Source organism: Peromyscus californicus, unplaced genomic scaffold (genome assembly GCF_007827085.1).
Source record: "Peromyscus californicus insignis strain IS unplaced genomic scaffold, ASM782708v3 Scaffold_10__1_contigs__length_136768540, whole genome shotgun sequence".
NCBI classification, from domain to species: domain Eukaryota; kingdom Metazoa; phylum Chordata; class Mammalia; order Rodentia; family Cricetidae; genus Peromyscus; species Peromyscus californicus.
The window spans coordinates 82,150,445-82,162,954 of record NW_026294391.1 but is presented as its reverse complement, the minus strand read 5'-3'; positions in this window follow the sequence as shown (position 1 = coordinate 82,162,954).

The window sequence follows — 12,510 nt, the reverse complement described above, 5'->3', positions numbered from 1 at the left end:
TTAGTGAGTGCACAGACATTAAAAGTAGAAGGTAAAGAGAAATAGAAAGATGATAATTGCACTCTATATAGACAGTTGGTAACTAGATCCACAGCTTTTTAGATAATGTTTAAGTGTATGCATATTTTTTCAGTTAAAGATATGTTTTATGTCTTGGGAGTTCTTGGCAATTATTTTGTAAATATTCACATTATGAGCTTCTGTGGTTGGGTCTTTCTATTTCCCCCTATTTATTTACTTGTGCTCTTGGTGTCTTCCTATTTCTTCTTTGTGTCCCCTGTATCACTTTCATCTGCATTTAAAATAACGTTTGCCTCCATGGTATTTCAAATTTTGGCTTCATCTAAATGCACAGAAACAACATAAAAATATTACTGAAGTGGGATTCCAAGGTCCCAGGTCCTATCATATATCTTAGATTTAAACAAATTACTTAGCTACCAATCTTTCTTATCATAGAAGAAAAAAATGAGACCTGAGTTTGAAAACAACCAATATGAATTTGGAGAGGAAACATCAATTTGAAAACAGCATAAAATGTAAAATTTACACTATAAAATTATAAAATTCAGTCTACATTCTTGAGGAAATTAGGAGTATAAGCTTAATTAAATTTGGATTTTTCAAAGAGAAAATAAAAATGTTGCTCTCCGGGGAGATAATAGTAGGAGACATCATGAAAAATTCACCCTTAATATCGTGTCACAATATTTTATAGTCTCTCTGATTTCCTAAATCTCTGGAATAGCTAGGGTGCTACAAAAAAAATTTCCCATAGTCCTTAGCACACAAGTCCATAAATTGGCTAATGAGATAAGAAGGCTCCAGAAATTCCTGTGAATGATAAGAAAGAAGGCCACAGAAGTCAAGAATGGATTGTCTAATTGTGGTGTCAGTCAGCAAAGGGACATAACCCAGGATGAAAATTAATGCCATCCTAGAAAACAGGACAAATCACGATCGCGTATATGCCCTCCATATAGAGAATGATATGGCATTAGCCTAATCACTTGTAAGCAAAGAATATTTTATAGAAAGAAGGAAGGGAAGAATACCACCAAATTCGATCGCACTTAAATTGAAATGACTGAGAAAGATAGTGGAAATGACTGAATATGTCATTTCTTTGTATTTTACTGTCCTATACAAAATGGGTGTTCAAATAGGTATTAATTTAATTTTAATTAAAATATATTTTGTATTTACCCATGTAATCTCACAATATTGTAAAAGCTAAGCATAGTATCAGTATGGTATGTAAGATTTTATTTTTACAAAGAATCAAGTTAACTTAAAAAATGGAAAAACAGCCAGATGGTGGTGGCACACACCTTTAATCCCAGCACTTGGGAGGCAGAGCCAGGTGGATCTCTGTGTGTTCGAGGCCAGCCTGGTCTACAAAGTGAGTTCCAGGAAAGGCGCAAAGCTACACAGAAAAGCCCTGTCTCGAAAAACCAAAAAAAAAAAAAAAGGAAAAATGGTTTCAGGACTACTGCCTCAGAAATGAGTGCTTTGACTCCTAACAGTCAACATACATTTTGCTCAGCATTACACATATGCTACAATCTTATTAAATGTAGACACTGGAAGGATTTTTTGTGAAAATGAAGTTAACCATGACAGTAGCCTAGATTCATAACTTCAGAGAATACCAGAGCTTGGGGTACCTTTAGGATTCTTTTTTGGATTACATGTGAAAAAACTGAGATCTAGAGAAATGGAATGGTTGACCTTTTCTTCTGTTTTAGTTTTTTTAAATTGAAAAGGGATTCTTCTCTCATATAATACACCCCGACCATAGTTTACCCTCCCTTCATTTCTCCAAGTTACCCCACCTCCTGTTCTCCAGAGATCCCCCTCCATCTCCCTTCAGAAAGGAGTAGGCCTGCAAGAGACAACAACCAAACAGGACTAAACAAGATACAGCAAGAGAAGGTGAAAGCTCTCATATTGAGGCTGGACAAGGGAACACAAAAGAAAAAAAAGGGTACTAAGAGCAGGCAAAACTCAGAGACACGCCTGCTCCCACTGTTTGGAGTAGGGAACTTCAGATATGTCATTCAATAACATTTGTGTGAATTTGTAGCTGTTCATAATAATGCAGTTTAGTTGAATTGTGGAAATTATGTCATTTATATTACACACATGTTAAAAAATGAGCTTATGAAACACCTGAGTATTATCTCATATAATTATTATTTATTTGGAGAATATCATTTGGAAACATTATCCACAAGGGATTCCTGTGTTAGAAATTTCGTCCTCATTGCGACTAAGAGATGGTGAAACCTTTAAAAGGTGCATTTTACTGTATATGGTGATGCATACCTACAATACTATCTATCATTTCATAACTCAGAGGGCTGGGGCAGAAAGATGGTACATTTTAAATTATCCGAGTCAAGTATCAAGACCCAAGCATCAAACAAAGAATAAAATAATGCCTAAAATATAGTTCTCAGCAAAAGGTTAATAGGCCACTGAAGTCACCGATCTAAGTAGGAATTAATGTAGGTTTCTGAAGCCCTCATTTTCTGCTTTTTTTGTATTTTTCTTTCATCTTGTAATCTTTTGTTTTTCAGTGAAATACCAGCTGCTCTGGAGCCCACATCAGGGGTAGAAAATAGTGTTTGAAATTCCAAAATCTGTGAAATAAATAAACATCTTTTCTTTACAAGCTAACCAGTTTGGGGTAATTTGCTAAGACAATGGGAAACAAACCAATACCAGAATACCAGGAAAAATAAGTTGATATCAATGTGTAATATTTTGCAAAGTGTTAGTTGCTCCACAAATGGGTCATATGTTTATTAATTCTATGAATGAAGTCCTAAGATAACATTCCACCACCAGCTAAAATTTTACAGAAGAAAGTGATTTTTTTCATCTGAGTTTAATGGTGCAAGGTGAAAATAAAATTATTTCTTTAACATATGGGGACTGACTATTTAAATACCACAGCATGCCTTTGACTACTGTTCATTAGCTTAGCTAATGTGAAATCCACAAACATTATTAGTGCTCATAAAATTACCAAGCCCTTCTTGGAACTGACTACAGAATTGGCCTTACTGACCTTCAACAGTCTGCCACCCGTTTCACATTGACCACAGCAAGAGTAATTTTTTTATTATACTCAAACTTGTCAGCTATTAATTTCAAATGACACTTTGATTTTCATGTTACTGCATAGAACTATAAGGAAAGCCTGGCAAGATTTTATTGGAGCTCTTTGTAACTTTCAAGGTGTCAATCAAATCTTTTATAAGTCTTCTTTGTTAGCCACATTCCTGTTCTCTGGGGGAAAAATACTCCCTAGAATAAAAATTGCCACAACTGAGTTGTTCCACATGCAGATGATTTAGATCGTTGTTTAGTTTTTTTCTTCATTTTTTTAAAATAATTTTTAACTAAACTGTTACTTTTATGATCACTTAGTATTTATGAAAGAAAACTAAAAATAAAGAAACACAGCTAGCTATAAATAAAATGTTCTTTGTAGCAAATTGATTTTCTTCCAGCTGTGGCCAGATGTTTCAACTACCTGGTTCTTCCATAGGAGCACCTTGCTGAGAGCTGCACCTGATTGGCCCTGGGCTTGGCCTTGCCAAATGGGAACATATTCCACACTTTCAGGGGTTAGTAGACGTTCTCAGGATCCTGTCATCACCTTTTGATTTTGATGATATTGCAAGTCTACTGCAGTTGAAAATGTGCAACTTCAGAGATCACTTGATCTGCAACTTTTTTTTCTCCTTTAAGGTCCTTATCTAACAGATTGTCAAAACATCTTTGTATCATGCTCCTTGTGTTACCTGTTTTCAGATGTATCTTGAAACTTGCTTGAAGCTTCATTGCTCTCAAAGTACTGATTTGCCTTATGGTGCATCCAGGATCACACTTTCAGTAATATTTCACCTAGGAACATTTTTCTCAATTTAAAAGAGAAATTAGTTTGTCCACCTTGTCTGATGTTTCACTTTTCTAAGAGAATATTTATTTTCATTTTTGTATTAATTGCATCTGCAGCCCACATCAATTTCAAGCACCTTACCCTCACCCTGAACTGTTTTAAACAGTATCTTATTGGAATAACAAAAGCAGAGCACAGTACAAAAAGGCACTCCTCTCTCTGAGAGTTGCTTGGATTCCAGGATTCTTCGAGACACTGTATCAATACTTCATCAAGTTGAGAGAGAGATGGCTCACAAGTTAAGAGCATGCACAGAGAACTGGAGTTGGGGCACTAGCACCAGGTTGAGCAGTTTACCTGTTTGTCACTCCAGCTCCACAAGGATGCATTACCTCTGACCTCTGTGGGCACTGCATTCACATGCAGATACTCAGACACACACATACGTATACATACACACATCATTAAAATCAAGTATTTTAACAAGTACTCTATCAATACCTTGGTAAATGAGATTTATAGGCTATTGGTTAGGGTACGGCATGTGTGCTGTTCTCTGATAGCACAAGTCAAAACAGGCACAGATCACATGTGTTAAATACAACAGGTATGTGCTGAGCGACAGTATGTATTTTTCTTCTTAAATTTTATTTATGAGTATGTGAAGGCAATGTGCTCTATGTGTTCTTTAATACTTCTAGTAGGGATAGTAAATATGAATAATGTGCTCATGGGAGATGTGAGGAAATTGTGGGTGAGTACTTAGATTGCTATTCCAAAGTAAATGCTACAGGCAGATTTCAAGGTTATTTCTACTTCTCTGACTTTCATCAATCATTCTTACTCTCACCCCCTTTCAACACAGTATAAAACCACTCTTATAAAATCATAATCTCTGTAGTCTTGAAACCAAGAAGCATTTATCAATCCTCAACTGACTTTGTCTTCTTGAGGAATTGTCATATTTTAACTAAAAAAAATCCCACACTCACCCAAAATCTGTCTATTTCTCTGTCCTTTTCAATAGTATCTAGGAGTTCCAAATCCTCAGTTCCCGGAATGCTTCACACCTTAACACCAGGTTCCAGCATGCTTTTGAGGGATAATTATAGCCTCATTACTCATCAAGAACCACTTTCTGAGTAGTATGGTCTCATAAAGATGACTGAATGACTATCATGATAGAATTGAGCTTTGAATGAACATTTATTTGTTTAACAGTTGAAATTGGTCTTTGTTATATTGAATCAGTTCAAGAGGCCAGAAATAATTTCATAATTTAGGTTTAATAGTAAGTAGGAAATTGTTCACTATCTATGAGTTAAGGAGATCTTTATTTTATGTAGAACATCAGAGTCATGCTATCTCTTGTGTACGTGAGCACATGTAGACTATCCTCATTCAGTTTACTTCTTGATCAACAGATTGAACTAAAAAACATATTAAACTCAAAATATCATCAAATCAGAATTATTGATGGCAATCTTCGGTAGGATTCTTATACTAAAGGTTCATATATGACATCAGCTTTTTTCCAGCTTTAAAAGTTCACCTTATTATGTTAGAGTTAGATCCTTTCTTGAATCCTTGAAGAATTAGAGAAGTAGATTAAGACAAATCATATTAGCAGAGAATAGGACTGTTACAAGAAGACACAGATATAGTTTTTACATAAACTTGTAGAAAGTCAGTGCATCTAAACAACTCTACCATTAGTAAGTAGACAATTCTATTGGGTAATTTAATTATTGAAGTCAACATATTCTAGTGTCTGATATCACTGTGATTTTAAATTCATGTGTGAAAATTACTGAGTGCTAATTCTGTCTTTTCTGTCATGCAAATTTATAATGACCTAACCAAAAATTACAATTCAAAATACTGATATTTTTAAAATTAAAAACTATTGTCAAGAAGTATGCAAAGTCAGTAACATAATCTTTAGAACTCTCATGAGGATTGTGACAAAGCCTATTTTAAGAGAATTGCACTCTATTGTAAATGTTGGTTTATCTATACAGTCTAACATATGTCTCCAAGATGTTATCTCCCTAGGTAACTCTTGAGTAAAATCTGTCATGTTTTATGAGAATGTGCTTCAAAGTTCATTTTAACCTCAAATTCTGATGTTGAGATATTTTATGTGCTTGTATATAATTGTACACATTTTATATGATGTACTATATATACATATATAGTATACATTATATAATTTTATATAAAATAATTTACACTCCAAAAAGAGGGTACCAAACCTTGCTTAAATTATGGGCTATTTTAATAACTACTGAATAACAGTGATTTTTTTCTTGCAATTTTTCCTTGATATTCTGTTCCATCATTATTGTAAATCTTTCTGCTCATCATTTTGGACCAATAAACTGTATGTGTTTATTTTTTGTGATTTTTTTCATAAACAACTACAAAACATTCTTAGGAATGTGCATTTCTTTGCACAGTATTTTTTTTTAATTTATTTTAATTTATTTTGCAATACAATTCAGTTCTACATATCGGTCACAGATTCCCTTGTTCTCCCCCCTCCCGTCCCCCTCACCTTCCCCCCAACGCCCCCCCCCCCATTCCCATCTCCTCCAGGGCAAAGCCTTCCCCACAGACTGAGGTCAACCTGGTAGACTCAGTCCAGGTAGGTCTAGTCCCCTCCTCCCAGGCCAAGCCAAACAATCCTGCATAGGCCCCAGGTTTCAAACAGCCAACTCATGCAATGAGCACAAGATCTGGTCCCACTGCCTGGATGCCTCCCAAACAGATCAAGCCAATCAACTGTCTCACCCATTCGGAGGGCCTGATCCAGTGTGGACCCCTCAGCCATTGGTTCATAGTTCATGTGTTTCCATTCATTTGGCTATTTGTCCCTGTCTTTGCACAGTATTTTAAGTACTACACATGAAGTTGGAGGAAAAGCTAAAATGGATCTGCTTATTACCGAATTGTTTAAACTTTATTCACTTTATAGAGATGTGTCTAATAAAAATACTCTATTGTATATATGCCTCTACCCTTATTTCAAAGGACATAACAAATAACAATATCTGACACATAGAAGTCATTACTTAGTGTAGCAATGCTGTTGCCAAAACAAATTTTGAAAATGGATATAGAATCCACATAATGAAATTTATATGTCAAATCATTAAAACTTTCATAGTGATCATTTATTGAGCTTGATTAATGAATGAAGATGGAAGATTACCAAATAAATAATACTTTCAATAATGAATGAATATGGACTGGATATAATAATTCAAAAATCTTAAACTACTTTGTAATACTTAATTTTGATTGTGAACTTAATGAGATTTAGAACCATCGTGGAAACAAATCTTTGGATCTAACTTCAGCTGTTACCTTTATTAGACTAATTTTGGTTAGAAAATCCATCCTAAACATGGAAAAACTTGGACCAGGGCCCTGGAACACCAAGAACATGAAATGATCTAGACTTAGCTCTGCCCTATCTCTGTTCACTGACTGTGATTACAATGTGTCCATCTGCCTCCTGCTACTGATGCCTTCCACTTTCTGTAATAATGGACTACTACCCCTTGAATCATAACCCAAAATAAACCATACATTCCTTAATTTGATTTATTCTTGTATTTTGTGGCAGCAATGATACAAATAACTAATAAATACTTTATTCACTTCTTGCACACATTAAAGTCTCAAGCTTTCATAGAAGCCAAGATGTAATATGTTCAAGTTTTATATATGATATATATATATATATATATATATATATATATATATATATATATATATAATTACTGCTTGTAAATTCTTCTAATGGGAAATATTGTAGTCATTGTAGATTTAATAAAACATACATCATGTATATTAGAAAATAAAGATTACAAATATGTAGGTTCTTTTTCTGTGTTTAGAATTGAACCAAGGGCCTTTTGCATGTTCTAACCTGGACACTGACCTTATAGTCAACTCATGCTGGGTTTACAATTGAAATCACTAATTGTAGAACTGCATTATATAACAAATACATTTGGGATAAAATGGTTGCATAAAGACTCATTTAACCTGTATAATTTGACCCTTTGGATAAACGTCCTTAGCTAAACCATGCTCTATGAAATTAGAAATCTGTAGCAGCTATGGTCCCTATACTGTCTCAGATTTCTACCTCAGCAAAAAGGACAACGACATTGATCTCAGATGTGTCACTAAAAACTGGGTACATAATATCAGATGAATATTAGGTTAAGTGTTTATCGTTTAAACAATAATAGAAAGCTAAAATTAGCTTGTGATAATTAAATGAGCATCTTCCCTAACTTACTTTCTATTGCTGTGATGGTCACCATGACAAAAGCAACTTTGGGAGGAAAGGCTTTATTTTACTCTCTAAATTGTAGTCCATCACTGAGGGAAATCAGGCAAAAATTCAAGGCAGAAACCAGAAAGCAGAAACTGAAACAGAAGCCATTGAGGAAAAATGCTTACTGACTTGCTTCCCCTAGTTTGCACAGCCCGCTTTATTATTCAGCCCAGGACCAGCCTCCCAGATATGCTATGGCCTCTATTGGCTACTGCCTCATACATCAATCATTAATCAAGAAAATATCCCATAGACTTGCCTACATGAAATCTGATGGAGATGATTCTTCAGTGGAAGTTCTCTCTTCCCAGATGACCCGAGCTTGTGTAAAATTGACAAAACCAAATAGCATGGGGTCTAAATTTAGAAGTTTAAAGTGATCCAACTGCATTGGTTGAAAGAAAAACTATATTTCTCAAAAGAAATATTTTTAAACAGAAAAAGCTACTTATTTTAACATAAAAGCCTGTAATATATAGATACATGTCTAAGACATTTTTGCATGAAATATGAAAAAAATATGCCCAAGCATGAACCAAACATCTAGTAAAGTCCAGGCAATAATTTTTTTCTGCTATGTTACAGCAAATAGATCAACAGCTTGATTTTATTTGGTTGATATTTTATTAGGGTGGAGCACATATTACTGTCTTACTAAAATATTTTGTCATTGTGTATGTTGAAGTTGTACTTAATATCCTGCTGTAGTTTGGGTTTGAATTATTTTTAAACACAGTATGTGCTGTGGGATGGGCTCAGCTTTCTGCCATTAGGATTTACTGGCACTTTTAAGATGAGAAGTTCAAGGTCTTCAGGCTATTGTGGTTTTGTTGCTAAAGGGAATAGTAAGGGCCTTTACCAGTTTCTTCTTTTGTATCCTGATCATGAGGTGAACAGTTTTGCTTTATTGTATACTTGTGTTATAAGTGATTTTCACAGGAACAAATAAAGATGTCAAACAGTCATGAAGCCATGGGTCAAAACTATTCTCTGAGATTTTAAGTTATCTAAGGTATTTGTAGCAGTGACAGATAACTAACATATCTCCATTGTTGAAAGAGATTTGATTACTTACATGCAAGTTACGAATACCTGGTCAGAATGAGAAAATAAAAATATTTTCAGGGTTAACTTTATTTTTCTGAAACTAAAAAATTACATAATTAAATTGCATGAATTGCACTTTAATAATGCATACATATTTGATTAATGATAAATATATTTCTTTTTAACAACAGGCCAATGAGTGAATAAAGACAAACATGTCTCTTAAGTTTACTTATAATTTTCTGTTTATTCCCAGGCTATATTTTCCTTTATCTGAACAGCAGCTAGTCTCTTTTTCTTATAGGAATTCCTTTCTTTATATGTTCCATTATTTTTACAATTGTATGCCAACATCTCTGTTGATACTACATATTCTATCTCTACAATTATCCTTTGTATTTCTCTCAAAATAAAACATGCAAATAGAGACAGAGATTGATTGGGGAAGTTCACTTTAACTGTAACTATAAGTTTAAGAGCAGATGTTTAAAGATAAGTACACAAACCTTTTATTTATTTGCATGAATGCCTTCAAAGTGTTTGTATTACACAAATTAATATTTTCAAAATTTATATCTTGGGGACCAAATTACATAAATTGTCATCAAGAAAGTTGGAGCTCTTGATACTACAGAAATTAATAGAGTCTATAGAGAAGTATAACAGATAAGATCAGAATAGTTTTGGTCTCTGATGTCTAATGAGCATTGGATAAAAGTGGGCAATAAAAGATTTTGATATGCGACAAAAATGGTAGAGTTTTACTATATAAAAATATCTTCTTTTATGAAAGAACAAAACAGATTTGATGGAAATATTTTTTTAAATATTTTTAAAGGTTTAAAAGTCAAGAAAGTAAGAGACATCATTATAGTACCAAAATAGCAAAAAAAAAAGCACAAATCACAAAGATTTAGTGCAGCCCACAGCAGTTCTGGTGTCATTTGCCAGTCCTTGCTTTTAATGGGAAAGAAGCAAAAGAAAAGAGACAGAGCCTGGGGTCCATACAAGGTAGAACACAGGACTCAGGTATCTACACAAAGCACTTACATTTAAAGATTCATATGCTCAGTTTGTTTGAAAAAGGAAAAATATTCCCAACTGAGGGAAATAGTTCAAAACACCTGCTTATCTTGAACTTGACTCTTTTTGAAATGGAAAAAAATCTCCAGAATATTCTCAAACATCATCTAGCTTTGTTTGAATTGGAGGATTGAATCAACTATCTGGGTGACCAGAAAAATCAAAGCTAAGGGTAAAAAATTAATGTATGAAATGGTGGATTTGGAAATTCTGAGGCCCTATCGCCCCACAGTTGCACCCCTATAGTATAGACATAACACCACCAACTGCATAAAATAAGATCACAGGTGATCTGAGAATATTCAAGAAAGAAAACACAATGTCCAGTGTTACAAAACCACATTTTATAAACTCCATCTCATTTTACATAATCCATGCTTCACACTATTCCTTGCATGAAATAAACTTTTTCAGGAAGGAAGTGTAGCTCAATTCACAGTTAACTTCCTCAGATATTGCAAACATAGTTTACTACAGTTTAACTGGTCTGATGAATGTTTGAAGGACTGGTTCATCCAATTAAAATATATGGTATTAAAATTAGCAGCTACTACTCATGAAAATTTCACAGTGAGTGTTACCATATGCCTAGAGAAAGAAATGGAAGATATATGCCTATGGTCTAACTACAAATGAATGAAAAAAATCTAAAATGAAACACCAGGAAATGAAAATATTCAAAATAATATGTATTCAGGTGAATACGGAGACAAACACAGGAAACGTATATGCTCAGAAACATCTTGAGGAAGCTTTACTAATTGCTAACATAGGTGTAAGAATAAAGTATAAAAGAAAGAGAAAGTATGTAAAGTCTTAGAGAAGAAAGGTAGGTTTTATTCCCAACAGACAACTCTTCACAATGAATAACTACTAATAATTACATAAAGCAATTAGAAAATATAACACATTCTAAAGAATAAAAAAAATGTTAGACACCACTGAAATAAGGGCAGGTATCACACTTACTGAATTTGAAAACACCAGTGTTAAATAACCTGAACAGGGAAAATAAATGTACAGACATAGACCAAAATTTTGAAGATGAAGGAAAATAGCAAATGAGCAAAAATAAAATGTCAAGGAAGAAACATATTTATTGCGAAAAGGATGAAATAGTAATTTTGGAGCAAAAATAACATAAATCAATTAAAAATTATTGGAGGCATTATTGTCAAAATGTTTTGAATTATCAAAATTTATTGAAAGGCATTGTGATTGAGAAATATCTCAAAAATTTAAAAAAATTCATCATTCTTAGCAATAACGGCAATTCAAATTAAAATAAGTATAAGATTCCGTCTTACTTATGTCAGAATGGCAAAGATCAACAAAACAACCAACAAAAAATGCTGACCAAGTTGTGAAGGAAAAGGAACCTTTGTTCACTGTTAGTGGAAATGCCAATTGGTGCAGCTACTCTGTAAAGCAGTAGGAAGAATCCTCCAAAAACTGAAAATAAATGTATTTTGTCTCTCTAGCTTTACTACTCTGTACAACGGTCCCAAAGGACTCACTTCCTTACTCCACAGATACTTGCTCTACAATATTCTTTGCCACTCCATACACAATAGTCAAGAAATGGAGACAAGTGTCCTTCAACAGATGAATAGATAGTGAAAATGTGGTACATATACACTGTGGAATACTGGAAAGAAAAGGGAAATCATGAAATTTGCAGATAAAGGAATGGGCCTAGAAAAGATTACATCAAGTGAGGGTTAGGGTTAGGGTTAGGGTAACCGAGACCCAGGAAGACAAGTACAACCTGTTCTCTTTCATCAGTCATTCTTAGCTCCATTTTTTTTAGTTTCTTTTAATTGAAAATTCATACAACATATTCTGATCATTTTTTTCTTTTCCCCTTCTCCTCCCAGATCCTCCCATCTCCCTATCCATCTAACTCCATTACTTATTTCTCTCTTTCTTTAGAAAAGAAACAGGCAAATTAAAAATAAATAAAGGAAAGAAAAGAAAGATCAAGAACACACATACATACTATACAGACATAAATAAACAAAATATTCATGGAAACATAAAATCAGAAACCATAATATACAAGCAAAAGAACAGTAATATAAAAGGAAAGCACAAACAAAGCAATTTAAGAAAA